The 13792-nt window shown below is 41.1% G+C and overlaps 1 protein-coding gene across 7 annotated transcripts in view; it reads right to left on the minus strand.

Annotated features, from left to right (window-relative positions):
* Window positions 1–13758, minus strand: part of SIPA1L2 (signal induced proliferation associated 1 like 2) — a 280300-nt gene extending 266542 nt beyond the window's left edge. For all 7 annotated transcript variants that reach the window (XM_033009216.2, XM_033009207.2, XM_033009226.2 and 4 more), the window contains exons 1-3: window positions 13249–13758; window positions 11015–11206; window positions 3189–3263 (exon numbers count right to left, since the gene is read on the minus strand). The gene's annotated coding sequence lies outside the window, so the exon portion shown is untranslated. The remainder of the gene's footprint in view (window positions 1–3188; window positions 3264–11014; window positions 11207–13248) is intronic.
* Between the last annotated feature and the right edge of the window lie 34 nt (window positions 13759–13792).

A 13792-nucleotide genomic window follows, 5' to 3' on the forward strand; every position in this document is an offset into this window, starting at 1 on the left:
TGCAAAATGGTGGTAATGTTAACATTTGGCTGATATTTATGCACAACTGGAAATAAGAGTATACTGGAAATGCTTGTTATTGTGTATCTGAGCATTCTTATATAACATAAATGTGTGTGTAAATAATGCATATTTGACAGAAGCATATATATACATGCACATATAAACACAGTCAGGTATTTAAATTCTGGATAATTGTCCAAGACGGTGTATTTAGTGGGAAAGGACAAAATAACTTGAATAAATTCTCAGTCTCTCTAAACTGAAATGCAGCCCAGTGTGTTAAGGAAACCTCCCAAAGTTCAGACAGTTTACTTCCCATTTCTATTCTGATAGAAAAATGGTGATATGTAATGAAGAAAGTTGTCCTCACACTATTTAAGTTTAACAGCAAAGGATGTAAACCTATGTAAGATATCTCCCTAGATTTGAGTGGCTCACATATATATCTGATAACAATCTGAAGTGCTGGATGCTCATTTGGACTGAATTTTAAATCCCTGAAGGTTCATCCATCAACAGCTTACAGTCTACAGGAACAAGGACACTATTTACTTCATTTTTTTTTTTTCTTATCTTTTTTCCGATTTTACTGCTTGTGAAAGGTCCAAATTTACTGTAACTGGAGACTAGGCTGGATAAAAAGATGTTGTCTTTATCACTAGAAAAAATGCTCTACCTTGTCCTCTCAACAAAACTTAAGTCTGAAACTTAAAACCAGCTGCCAGATCCTGACCAGTAACATGTCTTTCATCATTGTGCATTTAATAGAAACTTTATGGCCCAGTTTGAAGCTCCCTGTTCAGCATTCAAGGAATACAGAATACGTAAAGAATTCTACATCTAAGGACAACACAAAGCTTGTAGGTCAGTGCAACTTCTTTTATTAGACCGACAGGTATAGCTTTTTGAAAAACTTGAATAAGCTTTTGGACATGCAATCTCTTCTTTGGGTAAGAAATATCTAATAGAAACAGCCTACTTAAGAACTATATAACAACAGAGAAAACTGAGAACCATGACAATTACAACAAAACACTGCAAGACCATCCAAGACACTAAATTTTGCTCTTTGAAAGTGAGACTATACAAGATAAAGGCAGCAGCCAAGTTAAACATGACATCTCTTTCCTAAGAGATCAGAGACACTGCTATTAGCCCTACAGTTAAAAGCACATGACTAAAAGCCAGTTCATGTCTCAGGCTGTGCAACTGCTATTCTGTTGCTATCTGTAGAACTGTAGTGTCAACTTTCTACCTGTTTCACCAGAGCAGGCTCACACCAGTTACATTAATCTGTGTAAATCACATATAGGACTTCAAAGGAAAGAACTGTAAAGTACAAAGGATTGTATAATGAATAACACTTGAAAGAAAAGCAGAAAGAACATGCAGTGTTAAGCCCGAAATATCCACAATTATCCGATTGTCAGGTTTTGCCTCCAGCTAGAGTTCTGAACAAAACTTTGGAAGAAAACAGTGGAAGCAGAAATCACAGATGACATAACAGGAATGGACCTGAAGACCATTCCATTTATTGAGATCAGTGGATCTTGCTGAAACTACAAGATCTGAGCCAGTGCAGGTGAGAACGGGAGAAAACACACGTTTGGTCTAATAAGCCCCTTCCCTCCCAGGGTCAGCAAGCACAGCAGGCTATTTGGAGGGCGCAGGGGCTCAAACTTGCAAGCCTGCTGCTTCTCACACTGATGGGAAGTAACTGCAGTCACCCAGAGTTTCCAGCCCTTGAGGCAGGCAGCTTAAGTCCAAGGTGAAACCCATCTTTTGTTTTGATTCCAGTTGCTGGGAAGGAATGACTTTCCAGAAGCTTTAGTTATGAAGTAGGAAGCAACAAAAAAGGACAATAGGAGTCAAGAGGCAACATAACAAGTTAGTAGAAGGACAACATGCAGGATCGATCGATCTATCTATCTATCTATCTATCTATCTATCTATCTATCTATCTATCTATCTATCTATCTATCTATCTATCTATCTACCTACCTACCTACCTACCTACCTACCTACCTGTGTGTGTGTGCGTGCCTGTGCTGCACTATTGCTTCCCATAAAACTTAGCTATATGACAGAATTTGGCTCACTGTTGATCATGATAATTCAAGACATCAGTGACTGCTATTCTCAGAGGACATTTAGTATCATTGTTCACGATATATAATGCCTAAATATCTTTCCATCCCTTCAGGAATTATATGCCAAACTTAAGATGTAAAGTACTTTAAATAGTGGTATATTCTTTGCATGCAGTTTTGATTGATACAGGTTTTATAACAGCTAATAGCATCTACTGGAAAGGTTCTGGGACCAGCTTGTGCTGAATAATGGTTAGCTGCAGGAGCCAGGATTCTCAGCTTATTCTCTTTAAATAAAACCCCAAAACATTAGGATTAGAGAAGAGTAGGAAAAGCTCTGAAGAACTAGCACTACCAGCAAGGAAAAAGTGTCAGAATTATATTTAAGACTCTCCAAGCAACATTCAGGTTTTTATAAGAGTCTTGATAATGATCTTACATCTACAGAGCATCTTTCATCCAGAAGGATTCATTTATGGGCTGTATGCATACCATGGGAATATCTGTCCTCCCTTCTGCCAACTTACACAGTGAAATGCTGTTTACACATCTGGAGGAAAATGTTGTGCTGTGCAAATTGCTACATCACAACCAAAATGGATTAGGACAGTCAGTGCCAAGTGCTACAACAGTCAAATACAGAACATAGTAGTGAATTTGAAAGAATCAGAACATAAATAATCAAAACCATGTTCTGGTCAGGACACTGAGATTAACAGAGAAACTTTCAAAATGTATCATGGTATTAGTCATCGAACATTTGCTTTTAAATTTCCATTGGACCTTTTGGGTCTCACTTTGATTCTCTCAATGTATACTCACACAGGCTGCTCTCTAAAATATTAGCAACCAGCCAGCTGAGCTTGACAGAGCTGTTTACAAAACTTTAGATAGTTATATTACATATAATACATGGTAATGACTGGCTTTTTGATTGTAACCAATGTAAACCAAGGATTTTAAATCAATATCAAGAACAAAAAGCATTTATAGAATAACATTCATATTTTAAATGCATTAGGATAATTCTCTCTAGGTCCAACTACCCTCTTTAATTCAATTTGTTTCTGACTTAGTCCCAGCATTTTTACTTACATAAGTTGTTTTTTCCCATAAACGTGGAAAAGAACATGATTGTCCATCAAGATAACATGAGCAAACACAGGACTCCTGCAACAGAAGAAAGACGACAGGAAAATGGTATTGACTGCAACACTGTAATTAAGGCTGGGGTAAATTTGCACTTGTCAGGGTTCAGTGGGGCTTTGTGGGAGTGGATATGGGCTGAGGCCAGGGCCCTGGAAGTGCCTAAAGCAGAGACTGAACTCCTCACTTTGTCACAGGGCAACAAACTTTATGGTACAATAAGGAGGCAAAAAGCCCCAACCCAGTCTGAACTCCTTTAACTCAGTTTCCAAGCAGGGAAAGTGTTCCACTTTCACTCAGCAAGGGGAAGCAAAGCCTCAATAAAGCTTTTCTGGCCTTGGGTTCAAGTGACCCGGGGCTATACCCTTCCAACCAACCAACCTACCTACCTATAAAGGCCCTGCCCACAGGTTAGGCACTCAGGACAAGAACAGAGGAAGAACTGTTCTTGCTATTCTTTCAGCACAACACTAGTCTACAGCACAATCCAGGTAAATACTATAATCATTGATCTATTAATTTAAGAGCATGGGTCAGGAGACTTATGACTGAGGGAAAAGAGAGCATCTCCCTGAGCCTTAAGTGTTCCCCCCACCCCCATGTCTTCTTCCTTTCATGGTTTCCCTAATTAAAAAAGGATTTTGTCACATCATCTCCCATCAGCTTAACAAGTCAGAGTAGTCAGATCTCCTTTTGACACCAGATTGCTCAGGTGACCTTTAGATGTTACTTTCCAAAATGTACTTTCCAACCATTAAACTTAATTCCAAGTTAACAAAGATTTAGACTTTCCCCCCCTCTGAAATAGGAATACTACTAAATGGGGGAAAGTTTCCTAGTGCAAAAGTAGGTATTTCAAATGGGATTGGAAGAAAGGAGCCTTCCACCACTCCTAGGAACAGGCCATGGTATTGCTGGTCCATGGACCTATTATGACAACTAACAGTGGCAAGACTGAATACAAATCCAGGTGCCTGCAGGATGATGGCCAGTCTCTGACACAAGGTCATAAGGCAGGGATCCATCCTTTATTAAATTTTAAATGTTAGATGTATTGCCTTGCTATGATATTTTGACCCACTTGGTGTTGATCCACTTGATTCACTCATGAAGGATTTTTACTTGAAAAACACCTAAACTACAAATGGATCCAAATATCAGTCATGCAGGCAAAGCACGTATTACAAACAAGTAAATAACAAGCTTTTCTTCTGGGAAGAAAAAAAAAATCCTCAATTCCTGGCAAAGAGGCAAACCACTGTTCCTAGCAACCAGGACTTCAGAACAACAATCTAAACTGATGAATCAGAATTTGTAATAACAGAAACAGAATTATACACAGCCCTCTACAAGAGTTTATAGGAGAAATTAAATATAACTACATTACCAGTAACATGACAAATGCAGCTAAGCTAGAAAACACATGATAAAAAATAGTAACTAAAGCAAATGGTAACCATGAAGATGGTTTTATAATTTTAAAAATAATTTCATCCATCTGATTGCTCAGATTACTTTTTTTTTCCCCCTAGTAACATTGAGCTGAATTGGCTATTCAGCAATTTCAATACCATTAACTGCTAATGCTGAAATAGGGTTTTGTTTTTCACATGAGGCAAGAAATGATTGACAGACATGCCAGAGTTTGTATAGATTTTAGCACAAGAGAGACTGTTTGTTTACTCTCTGTGTCTTTCCTCATTGTAGCTGGGCAAAACCACAGGTGGCACTAAAAAGAATTTATTTAGCAAGTAGAATTTCTTTCCTTTGTTCTTTTCTTGGTAGAATGGCTGTGTGGTGTTTAGCTGCTGACCAGGCTCAAACCATGACAGAAGGAATAGAAAATTAACTACCAGTGACTGAATTTTCTTGGGAAAATGTGTTTGTTCTTGTAACAAGAGCAAGGATACAGTATCTCCCTTAAACTAACAACTAGGGTGAGGGGGGAGATGTAACAAGTGAAATGTACAGGCATTTCTTTGATACTGGCACAAATGTAAGCACACATAGTATCAGATTAGTAGCTTTTAATTAAACAAAGACATAAGAAGATTCACTGGCTGAAAAACAAAGCTAGAAAAATCTGAACAGGAAGAAAAATGTAAATTTAAAATTAAGCTAATTAACTGCTGGAATATTTTACTGAAATGTGTTGGTAGATTCCTCAGCATCCCACTTGCATAGCTTTGTAAAAGATAAACCCTCAAACAACCATAATGTATTAGGCTTCACACGGAATAAGTAGGTAATATTTCATGGCATCTGTTATAACACAGATATGAGTAGATGTGCATAATGGTCTTTGCTGACCCTGAATGATTAAAAGCTTTAAATCAAACCGAGTATACAAAAGAACAAGAAAACAATTTATGGATCCTTCTGCCAACTTCATTTATGCTGATTAGTATCCTACTGGACAATAAAATCTAACTGAAATAATTTCAAAGTATCACTAGTATGAGTAAGCCTGAAAAAATCAGAAACTTCCTGGTTTATGGAAATCAGATTTTGTAGTTATGCTGTCTCTCCATTTCTTCAGACTTAATAACTTTTGAAACTAAAAACTAATTTAAAAAACAAATGGGACACTGAGTGTCTGGGAAATTAAATTCTTGAAGCTCAGGGGCCAGGTGTATAATTTGCTTTTCCTCATTACCAGCAAGAATCAACCTATTGACATTACCCATGTCTGGAGACACTACAAGAATGTGGTCTCTGGTCCTGGCAAGAAACCAGTCATATTTCACAGATCTCCTGGATTTTGTTGGGGCACATGAAAATAAGTAAACCAAATTACAAAGCCTATTTGGATTTCCAGAAGGCCTTTGAAAAGGTTGCTCATCTAAGGTTTTTGAAGAGACAAACCACCATGGAATAATCTTATTATGGATAAATAACTGCATAAAATGTAAGAAAATAAAATGTAGGGGTAAATGGACATTTTTCACAGTGATGAAGTTCATCACCAGATATCCATCTGGATATACACTAGGGGTTATTTTATTCAACTTCATCACAAATTATATAGACAAAAGTGGACAGTAAAGTCACAAGTTTTGCTGCTTATGCTAAATTATTCAGGATGAAAGAAAACAAAAGCTGAATGGCAAGCATTACAGAAGTACTTCAAGATACAGAATGGCTAGCAATAAAATGACAAATATGGGGGAAAACAATGCAATTCATTGTAAATATGCAGAGTCAGAGCAAGAGCAGATCTAGTTTTGCAACCAAACCTGAATGACAGGCAGTGAAGAACTTTACTACCTACAGATCCAGCCAGTGGGACAGGACATTGGATCCTTTTGCTCATTTATGAAAGACTGAAGTAATTTTACCTAGCAAGTGGTGGGATAGACTGTATTGCCTCCTGAAATGCTTTGGGAGGGCAGAAAAAAGCTTGTCTGCTCACCTCATCTGTTCAGTCGTGATTAAAGGCTTGTCTCCATGCACACAAAGGAGCACAGAGGTACGGTGGCAGGCAGGCGAACCCAGATAACCTGATCAGAGGTACCTGCCTCAGCTTCTCCAGAGCCACCACAGGACAGGAATCAGCCCACAGGCAGGGTGTGGAGCCTCTCAAGGTGAGTCAGTGGAAAACTTCCCCCAGAACACCTTACAGATTGAGGGAGGTTACCACCTACAGAGGTATGCGACTCACTATGGGATGTAAGGGAAGAAAATTTTGGGATTGCACCAGATTTATGGGATGAACAAAAGGTGGGGGAAAAGCAAGGATGGAAAAAATAGAGGGATAAAAGGGGCTGGTTGTATGTAAACAGGTTGCTGGTCATCACTCTTATCTGTCCATGCCCTGCACCTGATCAGCTCAGTCTGTCCCATCTTATTACTAAGCCCCATTTTAAAGTATTTTCTTGGGTGAGGGCACCCTCTATTCTGTGTGCCATTGTGTGTCTAAGTGCCAGCAACTGGAGCCAGACCACAGGTCATAAGAGCAACTGCAGAGACTAGAGGGAGTGAGGGGTCTAAGTGCCAGCAACTGCAGAGAGCACCATAAGGGCCACTATGTCTGGGGTGCCAGCAGATTGGAGCATATGGAGGTCTAATTGCCAGCAACTGAAGTGAGAACCAAAGGTCATACTGACCAGTGTGTCTGGGGTGCCAGCAATCATAGAGACCAGAGCATGTGCATAGTTTGTGGGTGCACTTGTCTATGCATGCTCATTAACTGAAGCTGGGTTACCCTGCAAGTAGGAAAAAGAGGCTTGGGAACCAGGTATCAAAGTAGCCACAAGACTGCACCAGATACTGGAAAGACCAGAGTGTCTGAAAATAGGCTACTGGAGGAATCCAGTAGTCCAAGCCAGCTCCTGGAGAGGCTGTGAAATCTGTGGGTCAGCTGAGAGACTCGTTTGCATTTATGTGTCTGTGCACAAGGCAACTGGAGACAAGAGGATCTGGAGCCAGCTCCTGGATAGACTGAATGTTTATGGCCAGTTCCTTGAGGATCCAGTGTGCCTGTCTGTGCGTGAGTGCGTGCATGTGTGTGCATACACAAGAGGGTGTAACAGCAACTGGAGTGGGGCTGCAAAGCCTCAGGGGCTTGTACATCCAGCTGCCAGCAGTTGGGAAGAGTAAAAGCCAGCCAGGAGCCAGCTACTGGACAGACTGAGTGGCTAAGGCCAGTTTCTGCATGGATCCATATATTATATGTGTATGTATATAGGTATGTATATTTTCTATTAAAGGGCTTCACCCCGATCAGCTGGAAGGGAACAAGATGAATCCACTGCTACTGTTTATGCTGTGTTTTCTGGCGGTGTTGACCTGCATGGCCAATCATTTGTGTATTTATATATGTACACTGTGTGGGGGTGTGTGTCTATTGGGAATACGTGCTCACTCTCACTACTGGCTGAATGGGGGAACATGGAGCAGGAGCTGCCTTTCCTCTCTCAAGATACCAGATTCAGCAGCTCCTAACAGCCTACATGATCACTCCATATTTGCCCTCTTCTGTGCAGATGCCAAAGAAACATGAAGGCCTTCCTAGAACATCTTCACACTTGTCCACCAGTATACTGCAGGGCTTACCACTGCATCCTTTATGCATAAAAGCTGTTAATCAAAAAAGGAACATCTCTGAGAGAAATAAATCTGAAAACTACATTCTTCTAAATACATGTATATCTATAGCTTGTTGGACTGGTTAAGGTTTTCTTCTTATTCTCTTAACTATTCATGCCTGTTAACTTTGATTTTTTTTTTTTTTACTGCATTAAAGGAGATTAGGCCCCAGTGGGAGATAATTTGCTTCAGTTTCCTGTGATTTTTGTATTCACTTCATCCTATGGTTTCACTGATTGAACTGTCTTACAGGAATTACTGCCTGATGCACTTGTTCCAGTACAGCAGCTTGTAGCAAGCACTCTGCCAGCTGTCACTCAAAGTAATATAGAAATTCACTTATGTTCCTGACTATGTAAACCAACAATCACAAAAATGACATTTTCTTGACAAAGCTGTTACACCCTAAAAAGCAGCAGCTGAAAAAATTAGCCATACAATCAAATTTATTCTCCACTGCAGTGAAGTTCCTCCTCAATTACAGATTATTCCATTGACATCTAACAGACAGCAGTATTCAGTTGAAATCTGAAATCTGCAGGTGAGTATTTATGTCAAAATAACAGATTAACGTAGTAATTTTATTTTTATCATCCCATAACAACCAAGCTGGATTTTTTTTTTTTCCAGAGTGAATGCTTCTTGCTATTTCTTTTAAAAATATAAGAATACCATACAAAATGTCATGCAGTTTCAAGGAGACTATTCTCTTTTTGAAGAAGTAGGAGGTGGGAGATTACTGAAAAGAGCAAACAAGCAAACTGGTTCATCGAGAATGGGAACAGTGAAACCTGGTTTCCTATGGATTTATGCTATGGGTTGAGCTCTATGTGGCTTCTCTCCTGCCTCATAAGGATTCTGCTTATGCTGCATAATTCCCCTCAGACCATTAAAAGGGTCTTCCCCTTATACCCAGACATGTGTTTAAAAAAAACATATAGCAACTTACTAGATTCTTTACTTTCTCCTCATTGTCAAATTGGCTACAATTGCCCGGGAGGTTCCACAAGCTATGCTAGCAGAGACAAAGGACTACATTCTTTGAAGGTTGGTTGGTCTCTGTTTACAACAGTAAATTGAATTTCACAAATATTCTCCATCTTCCATATAGAGGATATTTACAACATTTGATATAATTTATTTCTTATGTCTCTATTTCCAGGAAATACTTTTAGGAATTTCTTCTGTTCTGGAGAACACAACCACTGATGGAACACAAAGGATTTCTACTGCATGAACCACACACAAAAAATCCGAAGATAAATCACTGATAGAGGGAGTACCACAGTTTTCATCCAGAGGAGGCCCTGCATATAGCTAATGGCTTATCTCTCTAGGAAGTTTAAAATTAAAAACTGGCAGGCTGTAGATGCTCAGTGCTTATTCTCGGGCACCTGCTGATGCCATGATTATTCCACAGGCAAAACAAAGTCAAGTCAGAAATACCATCACTAATATCATTAGATGGCCAGTGGCATACTGCTAGGTCCACCAACTGTGAGCAGGAGCATTTTTTGCAAGTAAGAACAAGGACAAAATAAGCAATGCTCTAAAATTAAATCTTAAAAAAAAATAAAGTGTACTTCCCTATCCTGACGTAAGCAAAATGCATTACAAACTTAAGGTACCATGAATCAAAAAGACAAGTTCTGTTGGAGAACAAGAAAAGGGTTTCAACCTAAACATTCTCTCTCCCATGAGGGAAAAAAAAACAACCCCAAACCTAATACCAAATATAAACCAAGGGCTGAAACTCTAACAATTTACTGAGCCTTTCTTGAGGCTAAGTGCTGAAATGTAAACGACTGCCCAGTTGAGGGTGCAGGTCAGAGATGGTAGATACAATCTCATTCCTTCCAGCTTCTACTCTAGGGAATGTATCATAAAGATCACATATGACCTCTTTTCTTAGCCACTGCTCTGGAAACTTGCAGTTAATTAATTTTACCCCATTCAACATACAGGTCTAGGACTCTACCCAAGTGTTTTTTAGTGAACATCCAGCAACAAATGCAGGCTTCCCCACGCTTAGCTAACAGTTTGTAACAATGATTAGCAGCTCCTTCCAAGGTCTCCACAAGTCACTCAGAATCACAGCCTGCCCCTGGCACTCTAGAGGGGGTCCTTTCCAGGCACCAGACTTCTGCAAGTAGTAAATCTTTGACAAAATATACATAAAACTTCCAATTCATTTACCCAACATAGGGTCTTCTTAACATCAAAACTCTACAAAAGCACAACTGGCTTAACTTCTTCATGGTCTTGGTGCATGTAAATTACTTCAACCTAGACAGAGCATCCAGAGGAGAGAATATTTTATGGTACAAATTACAATGGATATCAAAGTGTAATGCTAAATTGCAGCATCAGGGTTTAAATACTTTACTTACACTTTTGTTTGCAAGACCAAGGTCTTAGCCACAGAGTGAAATAACTGTCAGAGTACTGTATCTGAAAATAGGATGAAATGGTTCTTAGAATATAGTACCAGAAATCAAGGGTTCTGTCAAACAGTAGTAATAGCCCTAAAAATCTCCACATGAACTTCTGAAAATGAAAGGTTGATTTATAAAACCTAGTAAAACTCTATGTCAAACAAAACAACATTGTCTAGGTCTCTTTATGTGGCCTGCCTGGGCAACCAGCCAATAGACTGAAATAGTTTAATATTATATAGAAAAACCTACCTGTAAAATCAATCACAGTAAGCTCTGTACAGGAAGTTCAGGGCAAGGGTGAAGTAGCCAGTTATAAAGCGTTGTTCTTGTGTTAATCATCTAGTAAACATGCAGTTCTTCTCTGTGGTTCTTTCTTTAGATTAAACATGTCTGACAAACACCCACAGGAAACCGTAAGTAAACATCACCATTTCATTGCTCCTGAAAAAAACACAAACCAAAGTATCAGAATATAAACTATAAAAATGCAGTTTTCATTTTAGATGGCATGGGAAGCTGTCTTTGTTATCTACATGTTATCCCGCCAAGAAGCATGCCATTGCAGTCAAATTTTTTTAATTATTTAAGCATGAAACATGTTCCACACTACTCATATGAAATGAGGAATAAGTCATTATGTTTAAGAGCAAGGTAAATTAACTACATCTGCTTACTGGTGAGAGTAAAGAGCAGGCAAACAGTAACTTGGAGTTATGACCTCTCCTCTGAAATGACTTCTGGCCAGATCCAGTGAAGTAGTTAGGCCAAAGAAAGGTACAGATGTTCTAAACTATGATATGAACAATCTCTGCTCTGCTCGGAAGTAACACTTAAATTTTGCTTCTGATGACTCCCCAAATTTTACATAAAATGGAAGTGTACTGATCATACATAATATATCCAATGACTATACAATGCTGTTGAGGGCAGAAACTAGGTCTTTCCCCTTCTACATTAGCATCTTAACTGTGCTCTGTCTGTCCCAATCAGCTTGAATCTACAGCTGTGCCCTGTCTCAGCCTTAATAGGAAAAGCCTGTGAATTTGGTTATAAGGATACTCCTCTGGCAAATGGACAATATGGATTTCAACTCCCTTGAGGCTGCAGTTGAAGAGGATACATGTTTCCTACTACTTGACTAAATGGTAGCCTATTACATAAAGCAGAAGTGTTTCACTTGCAATTATACAGCAGCTGTAAAAGGTTCTGGTTTATAAATCTCAGCAAAAGAGAAATACTCCTCTACCATCCTAAAATACTGCACCAGACTTCAGGGTAGGAGGAAAGCATCCTCCCCACATTTCCTACTGGCAAGCTTCCTTTCCCTCTGTATTGTCTTGGGATCCTAGGCATCAGCTCTGGTTTTCCATGCCACCCAAGGGACCAAACGTGTAATTTATCAACCCCACCTATTAAAATCTATTGCAATTTCTCCTTCTGAAAGTAGTGATAATTTCTACCTCACAGGAGTGCTGACCCTTTACTGGAGTGTAAGTAGAGACCGAAAGAAACTTTTGCTTTCCTCAGAAGCAGAGTAGTACAGACTACTCTCATTATACAGTGAAATAGCTGATTGCATCCCTCATGCTTTTAGATGACCCACCATTCTACACAAACCCCAACCCTAGCTGACCTGAAAGTATTATATATTTAAAGATGCAGACCCTCTAAATAGAGGGTTGCTCTTCATCCTGCTAAGAATAAAAAACAATACAAGGAAGAGTGGTCATATGTGATGTACACATCAGAAATATTTTGTTCAATTTATGGAAATACCTGTCTATTGTGATGTACATGTTACCTGCTGATCTACACATTTCATCTGGCTGAAAAGGATACTCATTATGTTTGTGACAAATAACCTTTAAATCCTTGGGAAATCACTGAAAATGAAAGCCCCACAAAGACGTGCTGAACCTGAAGAGATCCATTCTCGCTGAAGCAAGCAACAACCAGGATGTATCCCTATCATAGCTCATTATTTCTGGGTAACCATTGTGGTGCTTACAGCCAGGCAGGGATCAGCAGGCCTTGGTGGCAGGGCATCACTTCACCCAGACTTCTGCCTGGGCACTGCAGCTCTCCACACAAAAATCCTTCTTCCTGCTCTTCCAGCTCCACCATTGCTCGAGCCTAAATAAGGCGGGCACATGCCTTTGGCGTTTTGGGATACAGACAGATGTCTACCAGTGCCTCTGTTAAATCTGCCAAGCCTTTTCATTTCTGACCCAAGTCGCTCAGCTCTGTAACAACCCCCTCGCTGTATATTAAGCCCCTAGTTACATTTGCTGTCTCCACTGAGGTATCCGACAACCCATTCGTCTTTTGACTGGTTTGCAGCATCCTGGATCACCTTGTTTACTGAAACGGGTAAAAAGCTCTAGAGAGAGCTTTCTTAATATATTCAGAACTTAAATAGGTCAAGACGACTGGACTAAGAAAACGCTGACCCGCATTTAGGAAAATTTTTCCCCTCTCCTAACCTTAGATAACGTCCGTTTTCTGGGCCATACCACGGCAGCGGGCCACCCTCGGAGGCGGCCACAGCCGGCAAGGGCCCGCCGTCCCTCGGCGCCAGCCGCCCCGGCCCCGCGGCGGGAGGGCCCCGGCCCCGCGGCGGGAGGGCCCCGGCCCCGCGGCGGGAGGGCCCCGGCCCGCCGGCAGACACCGCCCGCCCGGGGCCGCCTTCGAGCCACCCCCGCCCGCGGGTTTCCGCGGGAGAGGCCGGGCTCCCCTCAGCGGCTGGCGGGGCTGGCGCGCAAACCCCCGCCTGGGCGCCGCCGCCCCCTGACACCCTTCTGGCACCCGCCGATTAAAATGGCGCGTCGGCTGCTGCGACACAAGGCCCCACGAGCCGCCATGCCAGGCACCGCCGGGACGGGGCCGTGGGCGAGCACCTCCAGCGGCGCCGCTGTGGGGAGGAAGAGGGTGGGCAGGGGGGCAGAGCTCCAGGCCGCTCCGCGGCACAGCGACCCGGCCGGCGTTTCCCGGCGGGCAGGGGAGGGCGGCGGGGCGGGGCCGGGGGCG

This window comes from Tyto alba, unplaced genomic scaffold (assembly GCF_018691265.1).
Source record: "Tyto alba isolate M040663 unplaced genomic scaffold, T.alba_DEE_v4.0 Super-Scaffold_22, whole genome shotgun sequence".
In the NCBI taxonomy this organism is placed as follows: Eukaryota; Metazoa; Chordata; class Aves; order Strigiformes; family Tytonidae; genus Tyto; species Tyto alba.